At 48.2% G+C, this 21,882-nt stretch overlaps 1 protein-coding gene across 5 annotated transcripts in view; it reads right to left on the reverse strand.

Annotated features, from left to right (window-relative positions):
* Positions 1–21,882, reverse strand: part of LOC134533287 (medium-chain acyl-CoA ligase ACSF2, mitochondrial) — a 177,757-nt gene that overhangs the window by 41,868 nt on the left and 114,007 nt on the right. The gene's annotated exons all lie outside the window — the stretch shown is intronic.

Consider the following 21,882-nt stretch of genomic DNA (forward strand, 5'->3'; position numbering starts at 1 on the left):
TTCGTTGAGCCAATCGGCATCCTCAGACGATGTTTCACAGCGACGCACAATGCAGAGAAGCTCATTTGCCCTTCTTGCAGCAAGTCGCTGTGGCCGTACTCGACTTTCACAAAGGTCTTGGGCAGTCTTGCCATGCATGTAACGATTGTGCATTTGCACACACTTGTGGGATGTAAAATAAACCCCACAGGTTGAACATACTCGGTTCTTTAGGTCGGATTGTACTGATGGGCAAATGAAATCGTAAGGCATCTGCTTAAACCCTTCTAGAGGAGGCGACAGATCAACAGACAACCTCACAAGAAGTGGCGAAAACTTGCATGATCCTTTGTCTATCTGACTAGGTACCACGAGCTTGTTTGCGGTTTGAAGGATTGGGCAGGGTGGCGGCAGGAAAGTTTCTGGAAAGACAGATTTTAATGCACTCCTCAAGCAGGAACAGCAGGATTCATCCGCACATTTAATAACTTGCAAGAAATATTGTGATTCACGGACGTGAGCGCTATACCGCGCCATATTAGGTTCTGCTGGATCCTGCAAGCTATCTTCAGGGTTTCTATATTCCGCCGAAACATTGTAGTTGTCAATTTTCATACAGTCGGTCGAGTGCTTGGAGCACACAAACGAAAAGGGTTGCCATCTTGGGAGAACAAAATACAAGCAATTCAACTGGGAATCCCCCGTAAAAAATAAACGAAAAGGGTTGCCAACTTGGGAGATTTTAATTCACTAGTTTTTTATTAACCTTTCAGACCAATCGTCTTTCGTACCACAACATTACTGTTGTGATGAGAGAAAATCTCACACATAGAAAACAGTGTATTTTGAATATCAATACCTATATAATTTCTAATATGGTGATTGGAGTCTACGTTGACAACCGAAGTATAACGAAGCTATCCGAATAGCGGTATTTTTTGTTTTAACTCCTTTACTGGAGTGACGAGAAAAACTATCACAGCTGTTGATAAATATATATATATATATTTTTTTTTGCTTTACGTTTGGAGTTAAAAAAACAATATTCACTAATCCTGTAAAGCAAGCAGAAGCAATTTTGTGAAGGTAAATAAAAATTTAAGTTATAATGCCATTTAAAATTTTGAGAAAAAAAAGTTTTAAAAAATGTGTGAGAGAATCTGTCTCTAAGCGACCGTTCTGAAGGGTCAAAAAAAAAAAAAAAAAGTGACATAACACGTAAGTCAACCCCCCCTCCCTCCCCTGTAACGCATCGTAACGTTTTACAAGGACCCCCCCCCCTCCCCCCAAATTCGTTACGTAATACTTGAACGCTCCCTAAAGGGGTCGTGCCGCCAAATATTGTCGAAACTTGGTCACCCCGAACATGATGGCCAAAGCCTCTTTGTCTATCTGTGCGTAGTTCCTCTCCGGTTTATGCAGGGTACGAGATCCATACGCTATTGGTGCTTCCCCCTCTTCAGTCTCATGGGCCAGCACCGCCCCCAGGCCGTGTTCGGAGGCATCGCAGGTTAGAATAATGTGCTTTGTGGCATCATAGTGGGTGAGCACCGCGTCTGACTGCAGAAGTTTCTTCGCAGCCTCAAATGCCTGTTGATGGGCTTGCGTCCACTCCCATTCCTTCCCCTGGTCGAGCCATCTGTGTAGGGGCTCCAAGAGGGCTGCTTTCTGTGGTATAAACCACTCATAAAAATTTAACAGCCCCAAAAAAGACTGTAGCTCCTTCCTTGTTGTCGGTTTTGGGGCCCCATGTATTGCTCGCACTTTCTCGCTTGTCGGGTGTATCCCTTGGCTGTCCACCATGTACCCCAAGAACTTCACTGCTGTGGCTGCAAACATGCATTTTGATTTGTTAAGACGTAAACCGGCTTCCTCAATTTTTCTTAGCACTTGATGCACCCGTACCCAATGTTGCTCTTCTGTTGCTCCTGTAATCAATATGTCATCTAAAAGCACCACTACCCCTTGTATCCTGGAAAATAAGGTTACCACTAACCGCTGAAATATCGCCGGGGCAGCACATACTCCAAAAGGCAACCGTTTGACCTTGAACAGTCCTTTCATCGTGTTCACTGTGAGACGTTCTGCCGTCACCTCATCCACTGAAACTTGCAAATATGCTTCAGCTAGGTCTAACTTTGTGAAAAATTTCCCACCTGCCAGGTTCAAGAATGCCTCGTTTGTGGTCGGAAGGTGGTAATAATTTTTCTTGCATACCGTATTGACGATACATTTGTAGTCGCCGCAGAGTCGAACTGATCCGTCTGTTTTCTGTACCAGCACTAAAGGCGTAGCCCATGTTGAATACGTCATGGGTTCCAGTACCCCTCGTTCCACCAACCCGGCAATCTCTTCACTGACCTCTGCCAACGCAACTGTCTACTGTATTACCATTCACGCCACCGGCCGGCAACACATGCACGAATTGATCCCATCCTCGTCGCCACTTGTGTGTACTCTTATTTCATCCTGTTACATACAATTAGTTACTTATCAGTCCATATATTTCTCTACAACTCGTGCACGCAAACCTCCATTACTAACTACAACAACAACAACATTGCCGCCAACCTGCCCCGCGGCCCACAATACACAACAATTTCTTAACAAAGAATTCATCCACTCTCTTCTGTTTTAAATATGTATGGCGTTTAAATGAAACAAGGTGGCACAAAAACTTTATCGTTAACAGTTCAGCGGCAGCGGTGTTGGGCTGACGCTCCAAGTACACCATGAAGCCATGATGTGTGTCAGCTGTGGCGCTTTCTTATCTCAACAAAAATCATTTTATTACCATATTTCTACCATATATCCATTAAAAAGTGAATATTTCGCATACTTATAGTTACGTTCTTGATAACGTAATTAAATTTTTTATATGAGTACTAAATAAAATGTCTATAAATCTGATCTGGATTATCCAGAGATCCAGATGAACAAGGTTTTACTGTATTTATGGTCCCAGTAAAAATCTGTAATAAAGGCTTACTTCTAGTTTAGCTTTCATAGTGCATATACATTTTAATGACTGATGTCAACTTGAAAAAGAAAAAATAAGTGTAGGTACTAAAAAAAAACGTATACTTTTAAAATGGAAACTAATGCACACAACATTTTTATCAAGTGAAAATAATTTAACCTTACAACGTAATGTAGGTGTTGATGAACTAGGTCATTTACTTGACAATGGTACGTTGTAACCGAACATGACATTGCATCACACTCTGCCTCATTGTTCATAGTCCCTGCTTTGATACGACAGACCCAACTTGTGTAAAATAATTAATGATGGTTCCACTATTTCCTAATAAACTGTACCACAAATATAGTAATATTTTAAGTAGATACAATATGGATTGGATTTCACTTTTATATTTTCACTTACAGAAGTTTTTCTATGGAGTTAAAAGTATAGTCTTTTAACTAGCAAACCATGTTAAATGGATTATCTTACATTATGTTTAAAAGTGAAGTACTGAATAGTTTAATCTCATTAACCAGTAAAACTTAACAGTGTAACTTCTAACAACTCAGTGAGCAGGACTCCATTGTCCACTATCAAGTACACCTATCCCTCATTTAGCATGTCTTCATATGCTCGGATTCATTTAGCGCGATGTGATTTTTACTGCCTCAGTCTTGAATAGCACGTCTGTAAAATTCAGTTAGCACAAAATTTCGGCAGGCAAAAAAAACGTCCAGCACGACACCACAAAGTCTGTTTCAACTTCTGTAAACAACAGATGTGCTGTGGGATACAGTTAGACAAACAAAGGGGGAAGAGATGCGTGTGCAGGTCTGTCTATGCTATCAGCTGTTGTACAAACATCAGCTATGGCAAGTTAAATTGAGGCTATAGAGTGAAAAGGATCAAATGTTTTTTCGTCCGCGCGTATGCCGCTGTGCCGTACCGTTGTCGCCTGGCCACAGACCAGGCCGTGAACTCAGTCGAGCCAGTGGCAGGGAATTCATTCAAACAAAAGAAACATCTGCCCATTCAGCTGCCGGTAACTGTACGTGCTTGATAACTCATAACTCATAAGTCATAATGCATCATGTTCAAGTTTTTGAGACAAAAATAGAAGTATTATGGCAAGCAGATTGTCATGAAAACCACGCATATGTTGGTCGCACTTAAGTTTTAAGAAAGTCAACTGTACGTACAATCGTACAAAATAAGAACTCTTACTAAAAGTTTATTTAAGTCTGATGTGTTGGTTGTACTAGCAGGAATATATTTGACATTAGATACCAGAACAGATATGAACAGATGATTGACATGGAAATGATTGTTGCAATGAAAAAAATAATCATTGGCCTGACAGGATTGGTGTGAACCAGGTGGTGATACGCGAATAACCACTTTAATTTTTGAAATAAAAATGTAACTATCCGGACAGTAATATCGGTTTCACTGTCAGTAAAGGATGGTTTGGAATGTTACGCAATGTAAGTTGAAAGTCATGCCCGGGTGGGCAAGTCAGCCAGCTGACTGATGATAAAGTACATAACCACATATCTCCCATTAGGCTGTGTCATATTGGTCATACAAAGAGCGATGTGAGGCATATAAGGATAATGGTGTGACATATTTATAGTTGAGTGTTATTCAAAGTATTTATATTACGTAAAGTATATTTTCTTACATAATTTTGAAACACATAAAATAAATTAGCCTTGCTATTTAAGGAAACTAATGGTTTAGAATACGTAATTTTGAAAAACATGAGCATTTTTAGAAACAAATTGGTCGTGCTAAGTAAGGGATAGGTGAAACTGTACGGAGCACTAGCATGATCAAAGAGTTGTCTGTAAGATCTAACCGCTCCCTCCGCAACCAGCTCCAACCTCTACTCTGTAACCAATACAAACAGTGCCTCCTTCAAGGTCAAAGGAATCACAGTTCCCAAAGACAGCCATCACTTCCCTCACACCTCACGATGTGGGTGCAGCTACTATAAAAGCCATTACTTCCCTTACACCTCATGGGTAGGGACTGGAAAATGTCGTCGTTTTGAAAGTGCAAAAAGCGGTGGTTTGAATTCTTAAAAGCGGTGTTTTCATTTCGGTGTTTTCACCAATGTGATTTTTTTGTGGATTCCCAAAATTAACAGTCAAAATTAATATGAACATTATATATTGATACAGAGATACTTGTAAAAACATTCTTAAAGCCTTTACAATGAGGAAATTATTATTTACTTATTGTCATATCTGTACATAATTTTAGCTTCTATATTTGTTAGTAATGCTCTTAGCAAAAAAATTCACAGTTTCCTGCTTGTGACAGATCATAAAACACAATACATAATATTTACAGCTGCAAAGTTGAATACATATGTAACACTAAACACATAGACATGGCATACAACTAACACACTAAAACAGTGTTCAACCTTCAAAATAGATTTCACTGAGAATAGCTACATTTTCAGCATTAAGGCGCTGTCGTTGGTCACTTAGAACAGAACTGTACTTAGAAAAAATCGTTTGCAGTCTGCATTTGCACATGGCAACCATACACTTTTCAAAGCACCCTTAGAAAATTCTGGATGATTTACAGAAAGAGACAATAATATTGCAATCAAATCCAGTGATGCATTACTTTTGTCTCCTAACTGTTTCTTCACCAAGAACTGAAGCTCTTTATAGCCTTGAAGCAATTGACTTTCATCGCAGTCCTTGAACAATGCCATTTTCTTCAATTTTTTACCAAGATCTTTTGTTACTTCCGTAATTAAAATCTGTGCAGGGTCAAAAACACTCAGTTCAGAATAAAGATGACTTGCAGGATCACTTGAAATTAAAGCTAGCAGCTTAGTGTATCCATGTGATGCAGCTTTTACTAAGGCAGATTTAACCTGAGCTTTTGCAACATCTCTCCCACACGACTGCAGTGCTAAACTTGTTTCTTCGCCAAAATTTCCTGCTTCAGCAAGCTGCAAAACTTGCTCAACTTTGCGTAGGTTACCACACAAAATGTTGCTACAAGGATATGACGACCCTTCCAACAACTTCGTCAAGTCAACAATTCCCTTTGCTGTTTCTTTGATGAAGGTAGCCTGCACCTTAACATTAAGGACCTGTTCCTGTGACAAACTTGCCAAATACTGAACTCCAACATTGCTAACTGATGCTATGTCGTCACTCTTCATGAACTCAACAATAGCTTCTATGTAGTCGGATACATAGGCTACAGACTCGTACCACGAAGACCATCTCGTGAGGACTGGCATTGGGAACAGTGGAACCCTTCCAGCTTCATATTTATCATCCATAAATTGCCGGAACAGATGCTTTCTCTTTCGAGTGTTCAGGAACGCACTCTTGATTTTGGAAGTGGCATTTTGAAGTTCAGGAAGGTGCTTTCCCAGAACATTCAAAATCAGATTGAGTTTGTGCGCCCAACACTGAATCACTACAACATTGTCCGACATCAAGTTGGTAAGTGTGTCAAAACACTTCCCCATGTATCGGGCTGGGTCTGATATTAAGGCCAGGACACTGTCATAGCTAATGTTATATTTGTTCAAAGAATCAAGAATAGCTCTTGAACAACTTTTTGCATCAGCTGTTTCAAGAATGTGGACATTACCTACTACGATTTCAACTTGGTGACTGGCTTCTATAATCTTGAAGATTATAACGAAAACACACCGACCTTGTTTGTCTGTTGTTTCATCGCAGCATACCGCAAGGTGCTTTCCTTTGACCTTCTCCTTGATGTTTTCTTCCCTTTCCATATTTAATCTGGGAAGGTGCTTTTCTCGCAAAGTCTTTACACAAGGCAATGCGTAAGATCCTGAAAAAAAAATTTCCTCAAAATTAAGACCACCATTAGCATAGTTTACTGGCATAACGATGTACTTCAAGTTAACTGTTGTATATTGGGTCAATTGCAATTTACAATACTGGACATTTGTAGTTCAGGAAAACGTTTTATTTCCTAAGTTAGTACTACACTCGTTCAGGTATTGAAAACAAAATGAAAAGTTTGTTAGGTTAGGTCAGCTACTTTTAAAAAAAAGTTAATTGTAGTAGGGATGATTGGTTAGTTCAAGTACATTAAAAACAGTCCGGTATCGCAAACTACAATAGACCTGTTATATCTGAATTTTTACTTACCTTCAATAAATTCATTCATGAAGTTCACCATGTGTTCATTGTTAAGTTTCTCAAGTGGTATGTTAGCCTTTACAAATGTTTCTGTGACACGTTTTCCAAGATAATCTGCCGATTTTTTGTCTTTGACAACTTTATTAAAGCATGATGCAACTGATGTTTGTAGTTTTGTAGTCTCTTCTTTTGTTACTGCTAATGACGCCACGTGTTTTGCCGACTTTAAATGTTTTTCAATCGTGTCTTTTCGATCCCACAAAACTTTCGTGTTGCAAAACTTACACATAACCGTGCTATTATCTGTACAGTAATACCCCTCCTTCTTAAACTGAAATGCTCGATCCCTTGCACTTAATTTATTCCGCATTTTTACTCACTCACTAGTCACTATCCAATTAACAATCTTGTTAACTTGCCGATTTGCCCGTCGGAGTAGAAGCCAAAGTGAACATGACGACAGCAGCAGTTGCACACCAGTGAAAACTATTCTCTTTCAAGTTAATTTTTTTTTTCTTCCGTGGATCCCAAGGAATTAAAAATAAAAGTGTTTATATCCCCCGCAGTCTCAATGTAAATAATTTTATCTTTTTTTACCGTCACTTTTTGCCCGATGTATTAAGTAATTTTATTGTTATGTTCTCCGTAATTACGTCCCAAAGTCCCACTCAATGGCGTGTTAATTTTAATCATGAATTTAAGTTACTGGCTAGGAGCGTTATCCGTAGGCCATTGCAGCAAAAAAAATGGCTGCGATGACTGGCGAAAGGAATGGTTTACACCGGCGGACTTTTATTTTATTAAAATGAATCAACGTCACGTTAAGTGTTTCATATTAAAGCGGATGTTAGTTAATAAATAGAAAATTGTAAATTACTTAGCAATGATTAGCATCGCAAATTATTATAATACATAATAATAATTAATTATAAGTTTTACCCTTCATGTTTTTTCTTGGTTAGGACATTTATTTCCTTACATTTTTTTATTCAAACGAACATATTGTTTGTGAATTGCGTCGATGCGTGTGACTGCGACTTATTTTTATGATTATGATACTAAATTTATAATAAAAAAAACCTTTTCGCGCATAGTTTGTTAAAATTCGTAGAAATTTCGTTTTTTCGCAACAAATGGTATTTTTCGCGTTTTGCACTTAATTTCACGCGAATTCGTGAAAATTTCGCGATCGCGAAATTTTCTAGTCCCTACTCATGGGGTGGGTGCAGTTACTATGACAGCAATCACATCCCTCACACCTCACGGGTGGGTGCAGTTACTATGACAGCCAGCACTTCCCTCACACCTCACGGGGTGGGTGCAGTTACTATGACAGCCATCACTTCCCTCACACCTCACGGGTGGGTGCAGTTACTATGACAGCCATCACTTCCCTCACAACTCACGGGGTGGGTGCAGTTACTATGACAGCAATCACTTCCCTCACACCTCACGGGTGGGTGCAGTTACTATGACAGCCATCACTTCCCTCACACCTCACGGGGTGGGTGCAGTTACTATGACAGCCATCACATCCTTAACACCTCACGGGGTGGGTGCAGTTTCTATGACAGCCAGCACTTCCCTCACACCTCACAGGGTGGGTGCAGTTACTATGACAGCAATCACTTCCCTCACACCTCACGGGTGGGTGCAGTTACTATGACAGCCAGCACTTCCCTCACACCTCACGGGGTGGGTGCAGTTACTATGACAGCCAGCACTTCCCTCACACCTCACGGGGTGGGTGCAGTTACTATGACAGCAATCACTTCCCTCACACCTCACGGGTGGGTGCAGTTACTATGACAGCCATCACGTCCTTAACACCTCACGGGGTGGGTGCAGTTACTATGACAGCCAACACTTCCCTCACACCTCATGGGGTGGGTGCAGTTACTATGACAGCCATCACTTCCCTCACAACTCACGGGGTGGGTGCAGTTACTATGACAACAATCACTTCCCTCACACCTCACGGGTGGGTGCAGTTACTATGACAGCCATCACGTATTTAACACCTCACGGGGTGGGTGCAGTTACTATGACAGCCAGCACTTCCCTCACACCTCACGGGGTGGGTGCAGTTAATATGACAGCAATCACTTCCCTCACACCTCACAGGTGGGTGCAGTTACTATGACAGCCATCACGTCCTTAACACCTCACGGGGTGGGTGCAGTTACTATGACAGCCATCACTTCCCTCACAACTCACGGGGTGGGTGCAGTTACTGTGACAGCCAGCACTTCCCTCACACCTCACGGGGTGGGTGCAGTTACTATGACAACAATCACTTCCCTCACACCTCACGGGTGGGTGCAGTTACTATGACAGCCATCACGTATTTAACACCTCACGGGGTGGGTGCAGTTACTATGACAGCCAGCACTTCCCTCACACCTCACGGGGTGGGTGCAGTTACTATGACAGCAATCACTTCCCTCACACCTAACGGGTGGGTGCAGTTACTATGACAGCCATCACGTATTTAACACCTCACGGGGTGGGTGCAGTTACTATGACAGCCAGCACTTCCCTCACACCTCACGGGGTGGGTGCAGTTACTATGACAGCAATCACTTCCCTCACACCTCACGGGTGGGTGCAGTTACTATGACAGCCATCATGTCCTTAACACCTCACGGGGTGGGTGCAGTTACTATGACAGCCAGCACTTCCCTCACACCTCACGGGGTGGGTGCAGTTAATATGACAGCAATCACTTCCCTCACACCTCACAGGTGGGTGCAGTTACTATGACAGTCATCACGTCCTTAACACCTCACGGGGTGGGTGCAGTTACTATGACAGCCAGCACTTCCCTCACACCTCACGGGGTGGGTGCAGTTACTATGACAGCCATCACTTCCCTCACACCTCACGGGGTGGGTGCAGTTACTATGACAGCCATCACTTCCCTCACACCTCACGGGGTGGGTGCAGTTACTATGACAGCCATCACTTCCCTCACACCTCACGGGGTGGGTGCAGTTACTATGACAGCCATCACTTCCCTCACACCTCATGAGGTGGGTTTTGTCACTATGAAAGCCAACACTTCCCTCACACCTCATTGGGTGGGTGCAGTTACAATGACAGCCATTACTTCTCTCACACCTCACGGGGTGGGTGCAGTTACTATGACAGCCATCACTTCCCTCACACCTCACGGGGTGGGTGCAGTTACTATGACAGCCATCACTTCCCTCACACCTCATGAGGTGGGTTTTGTCACTATGAAAGCCAACACTTCCCTCACACCTCATTGGGTGGGTGCAGTTACAATGACAGCCATTACTTCTCTCACACCTCACGGGGTGGGTGCAGTTACTATGACAGCCATCACTTCCCTCACACCTCACGGGTGGGTGCAGTTACTATGACAGCCATCACTTCCCTCACAACTCACGGGGTGGGTGCAGTTACTATGACAGCCATCACTTCCCTCACACCTCACGGGTGGGTGCAGTTACTATGACAGCCATCACTTCCCTCACAACTCACGGGGTGGGTGCAGTTACTATGACAGCCATCACTTCCCTCACACCTCACGGGTGGGTGCAGTTACTATGACAACAATCACTTCCCTCACAACTCACGGGGTGGGTGCAGTTACTATGACAACAATCACTTCCCTCACACCTCACGGGGTGGGTCTGTTACTATGACAGCCAGCACTTCCCTCACACCTCACGGGGTGGGTGCAGTTACTATGACAGCAATCACTTCCCTCACACCTCACGGGTGGGTGCAGTTACTATGACAGCCATCATGTCCTTAACACCTCACGGGGTGGGTGCAGTTACTATGACAGCCAGCACTTCCTTCACACCTCACGGGGTGGGTGCAGTTAATATGACAGCAATCACTTCCCTCACACCTCACAGGTGGGTGCAGTTACTATGACAGCCATCACGTCCTTAACACCTCACGGGGTGGGTGCAGTTACTATGACAGCCAGCACTTCCCTCACACCTCACGGGGTGGGTGCAGTTACTATGACAGCCATTACTTCTCTCACACCTCACGGGGTGGGTGCAGTTACTATGACAACAAACACTTCCCTCACAACTCACGGGGTGGGTGCAGTTACTATGACAGCCAGCACTTCCCTCACACCTCACGGGGTGGGTGCAGTTACTATGACAGCCAGCACTTCCCTCACACCTCACGGGGTGGGTGCAGTTACTATGACAGCCAGCACTTCCCTCACACCTCACGGGGTGGGTGCAGTTACTATGACAGCCAGCACTTCCCTCACACCTCACGGGGTGGGTGCAGTTACTATGACAGCCAGCACTTCCCTCACACCTCACGGGGTGGGTGCAGTTACTATGACAGCCAGCACTTCCCTCACACCTCACGGGGTGGGTGCAGTTACTATGACAGCCAGCACTTCCCTCACACCTAACGGGGTGGGTGCAGTTACTATGACAGCCATTACTTCTCTCACACCTCACGGGGTGGGTGCAGTTACTATGACAACAATCACTTCCCTCACACCTCACGGGGTGGGTGCAGTTACTATGACAGCCAGCACTTCCCTCACACCTCACGGGGTGGGTGCAGTTACTATGACAGCAATCACTTCCCTCACACCTCACGGGTGGGTGCAGTTACTATGACAGCCATCATGTCCTTAACACCTCACGGGGTGGGTGCAGTTACTATGACAGCCAGCACTTCCCTCACACCTCACGGGGTGGGTGCAGTTAATATGACAGCAATCACTTCCCTCACACCTCACAGGTGGGTGCAGTTACTATGACAGCCATCACGTCCTTAACACCTCACGGGGTGGGTGCAGTTACTATGACAGCCAGCACTTCCCTCACACCTCACGGGGTGGGTGCAGTTACTATGACAGCCATCACTTCCCTCACACCTCACGGGGTGGGTGCAGTTACTATGACAACCATCACTTCCCTCACACCTCACGGGGTGGGTGCAGTTACTATGACAGCCATCACTTCCCTCACACCTCATGAGGTGGGTTTTGTCACTATGAAAGCCAACACTTCCCTCACACCTCATTGGGTGGGTGCAGTTACTATGACAGCCATCACGTCCTTAACACCTCATGAGGTGGGTTTTGTCACTATGAAAGCCAACACTTCCCTCACACCTCATTGGGTGGGTGCAGTTACAATGACAGCCATTACTTCTCTCACACCTCACGGGGTGGGTGCAGTTACTATGACAGCCATCACTTCCCTCACACCTCACGGGTGGGTGCAGTTACTATGACAGCCATCACTTCCCTCACACCTCACTGGGTGGGTGCAGTTACTATGACAGCCATCACTTCCCTCACACCTCACGGGTGGGTGCAGTTACTATGACAGCCATCACTTCCCTCACAACTCACGGGGTGGGTGCAGTTACTATGACAGCCATTACTTCTCTCACATCTCACGGGGTGGGTGCAGTTACTATGACAACAATCACTTCCCTCACAACTCACGGGGTGGGTGCAGTTACTATGACAACAATCACTTCCCTCACACCTCACGGGGTGGGTGCAGTTACTATGACAGCCAGCACTTCCCTCACACCTCACGGGGTGGGTGCAGTTACTATGACAGCAATCACTTCCCTCACACCTCACGGGTGGGTGCAGTTACTATGACAGCCATCATGTCCTTAACACCTCACGGGGTGGGTGCAGTTACTATGACAGCCAGCACTTCCCTCACACCTCACGGGGTGGGTGCAGTTAATATGACAGCAATCACTTCCCTCACACCTCACAGGTGGGTGCAGTTACTATGACAGCCATCACGTCCTTAACACCTCACGGGGTGGGTGCAGTTACTATGACAGCCAGCACTTCCCTCACACCTCACGGGGTGGGTGCAGTTACTATGACAGCCATCACTTCCCTCACACCTCACGGGGTGGGTGCAGTTACTATGACAGCCATCACTTCCCTCACACCTCACGGGGAGGGTGCAGTTACTATGACAGCCATCACTTCCCTCACACCTCATGAGGTGGGTTTTGTCACTATGAAAGCCAACACTTCCCTCACACCTCATTGGGTGGGTGCAGTTACAATGACAGCCATTACTTCTCTCACACCTCACGGGGTGGGTGCAGTTTTTATGACAGCCATCACTTCCCTTACACCTCACGGGTGGGTGCAGTTACTATGACAACAATCACTTCCCTCACAACTCACGGGGTGGGTGCAGTTACTATGACAACAATCACTTCCCTCACACCTCACGGGGTGGGTCTGTTACTATGACAGCCAGCACTTCCCTCACACCTCACGGGGTGGGTGCAGTTACTATGACAGCAATCACTTCCCTCACACCTCACGGGTGGGTGCAGTTACTATGACAGCCATCATGTCCTTAACACCTCACGGGGTGGGTGCAGTTACTATGACAGCCAGCACTTCCCTCACACCTCACGGGGTGGGTGCAGTTAATATGACAGCAATCACTTCCCTCACACCTCACAGGTGGGTGCAGTTACTATGACAGCCATCACGTCCTTAACACCTCACGGGGTGGGTGCAGTTACTATGACAGCCAGCACTTCCCTCACACCTCACGGGGTGGGTGCAGTTACTATGACAGCCATTACTTCTCTCACACCTCACGGGGTGGGTGCAGTTACTATGACAACAATCACTTCCCTCACAACTCACGGGGTGGGTGCAGTTACTATGACAGCCAGCACTTCCCTCACACCTCACGGGGTGGGTGCAGTTACTATGACAGCCAGCACTTCCCTCACACCTCACGGGGTGGGTGCAGTTACTATGACAGCCAGCACTTCCCTCACACCTCACGGGGTGGGTGCAGTTACTATGACAGCCAGCACTTCCCTCACACCTCATGGGGTGTATGCAGTTACTATGACAGCCAGCACTTCCCTCACACCTCACGGGGTGGGTGCAGTTACTATGACAGCCAGCACTTCCCTCACACCTCACGGGGTGGGTGCAGTTACTATGACAGCCAGCACTTCCCTCACACCTAACGGGGTGGGTGCAGTTACTATGACAGACATTACTTCTCCTACACCTCACGGGGTGGGTGCAGTTACTATGACAACAATCACTTCCCTCACACCTCACGGGGTGGGTGCAGTTACTATGACAGCCAGCACTTCCCTCACACCTCACGGGGTGGGTGCAGTTACTATGACAGCAATCACTACCCTCACACCTCACGGGTGGGTGCAGTTACTATGACAGCCATCATGTCCTTAACACCTCACGGGGTGGGTGCAGTTACTATGACAGCCAGCACTTCCCTCACACCTCACGGGGTGGGTGCAGTTAATATGACAGCAATCACTTCCCTCACACCTCACAGGTGGGTGCAGTTACTATGACAGCCATCACGTCCTTTACACCTCACGGGGTGGGTGCAGTTACTATGACAGCCAGCACTTCCCTCACACCTCACGGGGTGGGTGCAGTTACTATGACAGCCATCACTTCCCTCACACCTCACGGGGTGGGTGCAGTTACTATGACAACCATCACTTCCCTCACACCTCACGGGGTGGGTGCAGTTACTATGACAGCCATCACTTCCCTCACACCTCATGAGGTGGGTTTTGTCACTATGAAAGCCAACACTTCCCTCACACCTCATTGGGTGGGTGCAGTTACTATGACAGCCATCACGTCCTTAACACCTCATGAGGTGGGTTTTGTCACTATGAAAGCCAACACTTCCCTCACACCTCATTGGGTGGGTGCAGTTACAATGACAGCCATTACTTCTCTCACACCTCACGGGGTGGGTGCAGTTACTATGACAGCCATCACTTCCCTCACACCTCACGGGTGGGTGCAGTTACTATGACAGCCATCACTTCCCTCACACCTCATGGGGTGGGTGCAGTTACTATGACAGCCATCACTTCCCTCACACCTCACGGGTGGGTGCAGTTACTATGACAGCCATCACTTCCCTCACAACTCACGGGGTGGGTGCAGTTACTATGACAGCCATTACTTCTCTCACATCTCACGGGGTGGGTGCAGTTACTATGACAACAATCACTTCCCTCACAACTCACGGGGTGGGTGCAGTTACTATGACAACAATCACTTCCCTCACACCTCACGGGGTGGGTGCAGTTACTATGACAGCCAGCACTTCCCTCACACCTCACGGGGTGGGTGCAGTTACTATGACAGCAATCACTTCCCTCACACCTCACGGGTGGGTGCAGTTACTATGACAGCCATCATGTCCTTAACACCTCACGGGGTGGGTGCAGTTACTATGACAGCCAGTACTTCCCTCACACCTCACGGGGTGGGTGCAGTTAATATGACAGCAATCACTTCCCTCACACCTCACAGGTGGGTGCAGTTACTATGACAGCCATCACGTCCTTAACACCTCACGGGGTGGGTGCAGTTACTATGACAGCCAGCACTTCCCTCACACCTCACGGGGTGGGTGCAGTTACTATGACAGCCATCACTTCCCTCACACCTCACGGGGTGGGTGCAGTTACTATGACAGCCATCACGTCCCTCACACCTCACGGGGAGGGTGCAGTTACTATGACAGCCATCACTTCCCTCACACCTCATGAGGTGGGTTTTGTCACTATGAAAGCCAACACTTCCCTCACACCTCATTGGGTGGGTGCAGTTACAATGACAGCCATTACTTCTCTCACACCTCACGGGGTGGGTGCAGTTACTATGACAGCCATCACTTCCCTCACACCTCACGGGTGGGTGCAGTTACTATGACAGCCATCACTTCCCTCACAACTCACGGGGTGGGTGCAGTTACTATGACAGCCATCACTTCCCTCACACCTCACGGGTGGGTGCAGTTACTATGACAACAATCACTTCCCTCACAACTCACGGGTGGGTGCAGTTACTATGACAGCCATCACTTCCCTCACAACTCACGGGGTGGGTGCAGTTACTATGACAGCCATCACTTCCCTCACAACTCACGGGGTGGGTGCAGTTACTATGACAGCCATCACTTCCCTCACACCTCACGGGTGGGTGCAGTTACTATGACAGCAATCACTTCCCTCACACCTCACGGGTGGGTGCAGTTACTATGACAGCCATCATGTCCTTAACACCTCACGGGGTGGGTGCAGTTACTATGACAGCCAGCACTTCCCTCACACCTCACGGGGTGGGTGCAGTTAATATGACAGCAATCACTTCCCTCACACCTCACAGGTGGGTGCAGTTACTATGACAGCCATCACGTCCTTAACACCTCACGGGGTGGGTGCAGTTACTATGACAGCCAGCACTTCCCTCACACCTCACGGGGTGGGTGCAGTTACTATGACAGCCATCACTTCCCTCACACCTCACGGGGTGGGTGCAGTTACTATGACAGCCATCACTTCCCTCACACCTCACGGGGAGGGTGCAGTTACTATGACAGCCATCACTTCCCTCACACCTCATGAGGTGGGTTTTGTCACTATGAAAGCCAACACTTCCCTCACACCTCATTGGGTGGGTGCAGTTACAATGACAGCCATTACTTCTCTCACACCTCACGGGGTGGGTGCAGTTACTATGACAGCCATCACTTCCCTCACACCTCACGGGTGGGTGCAGTTACTATGACAACAATCACTTCCCTCACAACTCACGGGGTGGGTGCAGTTACTATGACAACAATCACTTCCCTCACACCTCACGGGGTGGGTCTGTTACTATGACAGCCAGCACTTCCCTCACACCTCACGGGGTGGGTGCAGTTACTATGACAGCAATCACTTCCCTCACACCTCACGGGTGGGTGCAGTTACTATGACAGCCATCATGTCCTTAACACCTCACGGGGTGGGTGCAGTTACTATGACAGCCAGCACTTCCCTCACACCTCACGGGGTGGGTGCAGTTAATATGACAGCAATCACTTCCCTCACACCTCACAGGTGGGTGCAGTTACTATGACAGCCATCACGTCCTTAACACCTCACGGGGTGGGTGCAGTTACTATGACAGCCAGCACTTCCCTCACACCTCACGGGGTGGGTGCAGTTACTATGACAGCCATTACTTCTCTCACACCTCACGGGGTGGGTGCAGTTACTATGACAACAATCACTTCCCTCACAACTCACGGGGTGGGTGCAGTTACTATGACAGCCAGCACTTCCCTCACACCTCACGGGGTGGGTGCAGTTACTATGACAGCCAGCACTTCCCTCACACCTCACGGGGTGGGTGCAGTTACTATGACAGCCAGCACTTCCCTCACACCTCACGGGGTGGGTGCAGTTACTATGACAGCCAGCACTTCCCTCACACCTCATGGGGTGGGTGCAGTTACTATGACAGCCAGCACTTCCCTCACACCTCACGGGGTGGGTGCAGTTACTATGACAGCCAGCACTTCCCTCACACCTCACGGGGTGGGTGCAGTTACTATGACAGCCAGCACTTCCCTCACACCTAACGGGGTGGGTGCAGTTACTATGACAGCCATTACTTCTCCTACACCTCACGGGGTGGGTGCAGTTACTATGACAACAATCACTTCCCTCACACCTCACGGGGTGGGTGCAGTTACTATGACAGCCAGCACTTCCCTCACACCTCACGGGGTGGGTGCAGTTACTATGACAGCAATCACTTCCCTCACACCTCACGGGTGGGTGCAGTTACTATGACAGCCATCATGTCCTTAACACCTCACGGGGTGGGTGCAGTTACTATGACAGCCAGCACTTCCCTCACACCTCACGGGGTGGGTGCAGTTAATATGACAGCAATCACTTCCCTCACACCTCACAGGTGGGTGCAGTTACTATGACAGCCATCACGTCCTTAACACCTCACGGGGTGGGTGCAGTTACTATGACAGCCAGCACTTCCCTCACACCTCACGGGGTGGGTGCAGTTACTATGACAGCCATCACTTCCCTCACACCTCACGGGGTGGGTGCAGTTACTATGACAACCATCACTTCCCTCACACCTCACGGGGTGGGTGCAGTTACTATGACAGCCATCACTTCCCTCACACCTCATGAGGTGGGTTTTGTCACTATGAAAGCCAACACTTCCCTCACACCTCATTGGGTGGGTGCAGTTACTATGACAGCCATCACGTCCTTAACACCTCATGAGGTGGGTTTTGTCACTATGAAAGCCAACACTTCCCTCACACCTCATTGGGTGGGTGCAGTTACAATGACAGCCATTACTTCTCTCACACCTCACGGGGTGGGTGCAGTTACTATGACAGCCATCACTTCCCTCACACCTCACGGGTGGGTGCAGTTACTATGACAGCCATCACTTCCCTCACACCTCATGGGGTGGGTGCAGTTACTATGACAGCCATCACTTCCCTCACACCTCACGGGTGGGTGCAGTTACTATGACAGCCATCACTTCCCTCACAACTCACGGGGTGGGTGCAGTTACTATGACAGCCATTACTTCTCTCACATCTCACGGGGTGGGTGCAGTTACTATGACAACAATCACTTCCCTCACAACTCACGGGGTGGGTGCAGTTACTATGACAGCCATCACTTCCCTCACACCTCACGGGGAGGGTGCAGTTACTATGACAGCCATCACTTCCCTCACACCTCATGAGGTGGGTTTTGTCACTATGAAAGCCAACACTTCCCTCACACCTCATTGGGTGGGTGCAGTTACAATGACAGCCATTACTTCTCTCACACCTCACGGGGTGGGTGCAGTTACTATGACAGCCATCACTTCCCTCACACCTCACGGGTGGGTGCAGTTACTATGACAGCCATCACTTCCCTCACACCTCACGGGTGGGTGCAGTTACTATGACAGCCATCACTTCCCTCACACCTCACAGGTGGGTGCAGTTACTATGACAGCCATCACGTCCTTAACACCTCACGGGGTGGGTGCAGTTACTATGACAGCCAGCACTTCCCTCACACCTCACGGGGTGGGTGCAGTTACTATGACAGCCATCACTTCCCTCACACCTCACGGGGTGGGTGCAGTTACTATGACAGCCATCACTTCCCTCACACCTCACGGGGAGGGTGCAGTTACTATGACAGCCATCACTTCCCTCACACCTCATGAGGTGGGTTTTGTCACTATGAAAGCCAACACTTCCCTCACACCTCATTGGGTGGGTGCAGTTACAATGACAGCCATTACTTCTCTCACACCTCACGGGGTGGGTGCAGTTACTATGACAGCCATCACTTCCCTCACACCTCACGGGTGGGTGCAGTTACTATGACAACAATCACTTCCCTCACAACTCACGGGGTGGGTGCAGTTACTATGACAACAATCACTTCCCTCACACCTCACGGGGTGGGTCTGTTACTATGACAGCCAGCACTTCCCTCACACCTCACGGGGTGGGTGCAGTTACTATGACAGCAATCACTTCCCTCACACCTCACGGGTGGGTGCAGTTACTATGACAGCCATCATGTCCTTAACACCTCACGGGGTGGGTGCAGTTACTATGACAGCCAGCACTTCCCTCACACCTCACGGGGTGGGTGCAGTTAATATGACAGCAATCACTTCCCTCACACCTCACAGGTGGGTGCAGTTACTATGACAGCCATCACGTCCTTAACACCTCACGGGGTGGGTGCAGTTACTATGACAGCCAGCACTTCCCTCACACCTCACGGGGTGGGTGCAGTTACTATGACAGCCATTACTTCTCTCACACCTCACGGGGTGGGTGCAGTTACTATGACAACAATCACTTCCCTCACAACTCACGGGGTGGGTGCAGTTACTATGACAGCCAGCACTTCCCTCACACCTCACGGGGTGGGTGCAGTTACTATGACAGCCAGCACTTCCCTCACACCTCACGGGGTGGGTGCAGTTACTATGACAGCCAGCACTTCCCTCACACCTCACGGGGTGGGTGCAGTTACTATGACAGCCAGCACTTCCCTCACACCTCATGGGGTGGGTGCAGTTACTATGACAGCCAGCACTTCCCTCACACCTCACGGGGTGGGTGCAGTTACTATGACAGCCAGCACTTCCCTCACACCTCACGGGGTGGGTGCAGTTACTATGACAGCCAGCACTTCCCTCACACCTAACGGGGTGGGTGCAGTTACTATGACAGCCATTACTTCTCCTACACCTCACGGGGTGGGTGCAGTTACTATGACAACAATCACTTCCCTCACACCTCACGGGGTGGGTGCAGTTACTATGACAGCCAGCACTTCCCTCACACCTTACGGGGTGGGTGCAGTTACTATGACAGCAATCACTTCCCTCACACCTCACGGGTGGGTGCAGTTACTATGACAGCCATCATGTCCTTAACACCTCACGGGGTGGGTGCAGTTACTATGACAGCCAGCACTTCCCTCACACCTCACGGGGTGGGTGCAGTTAATATGACAGCAATCACTTCCCTCACACCTCACAGGTGGGTGCAGTTACTATGACAGCCATCACGTCCTTAACACCTCACGGGGTGGGTGCAGTTACTATGACAGCCAGCACTTCCCTCACACCTCACGGGGTGGGTGCAGTTACTATGACAGCCATCACTTCCCTCACACCTCACGGGGTGGGTGCAGTTACTATGACAACCATCACTTCCCTCACACCTCACGGGGTGGGTGCAGTTACTATGACAGCCATCACTTCCCTCACACCTCATGAGGTGGGTTTTGTCACTATGAAAGCCAACACTTCCCTCACACCTCATTGGGTGGGTGCAGTTACTATGACAGCCATCACGTCCTTAACACCTCATGAGGTGGGTTTTGTCACTATGAAAGCCAACACTTCCCTCACACCTCATTGGGTGGGTGCAGTTACAATGACAGCCATTACTTCTCTCACACCTCACGGGGTGGGTGCAGTTACTATGACAGCCATCACTTCCCTCACACCTCACGGGTGGGTGCAGTTACTATGACAGCCATCACTTCCCTCACACCTCACGGGGTGGGTGCAGTTACTATGACAGCCATCACTTCCCTCACACCTCACGGGTGGGTGCAGTTACTATGACAGCCATCACTTCCCTCACAACTCACGGGGTGGGTGCAGTTACTATGACAGCCATTACTTCTCTCACATCTCACGGGGTGGGTGCAGTTACTATGACAACAATCACTTCCCTCACAACTCACGGGGTGGGTGCAGTTACTATGACAACAATCACTTCCCTCACACCTCACGGGGTGGGTGCAGTTACTATGACAGCCAGCACTTCCCTCACACCTCACGGGGTGGGTGCAGTTACTATGACAGCAATCACTTCCCTCACACCTCACGGGTGGGTGCAGTTACTATGACAGCCATCATGTCCTTAACACCTCACGGGGTGGGTGCAGTTACTATGACAGCCAGCACTTCCCTCACACCTCACGGGGTGGGTGCAGTTAATATGACAGCAATCACTTCGCTCACACCTCACAGGTGGGTGCAGTTACTATGACAGCCATCACGTCCTTAACACCTCACGGGGTGGGTGCAGTTACTATGACAGCCAGCACTTCCCTCACACCTCACGGGGTGGGTGCAGTTACTATGACAGCCATCACTTCCCTCACACCTCACGGGGTGGGTGCAGTTACTATGACAGCCATCACTTCCCTCACACCTCACGGGGAGGGTGCAGTTACTATGACAGCCATCACTTCCCTCACACCTCATGAGGTGGGTTTTGTCACTATGAAAGCCAACACTTCCCTCACACCTCATTGGGTGGGTGCAGTTACAATGACAGCCATTACTTCTCTCACACCTCACGGGGTGGGTGCAGTTACTATGACAGCCATCACTTCCCTCACACCTCA

Source organism: Bacillus rossius, chromosome 6 (assembly GCF_032445375.1).
Source record: "Bacillus rossius redtenbacheri isolate Brsri chromosome 6, Brsri_v3, whole genome shotgun sequence".
Taxonomy (NCBI): domain Eukaryota; kingdom Metazoa; phylum Arthropoda; class Insecta; order Phasmatodea; family Bacillidae; genus Bacillus; species Bacillus rossius.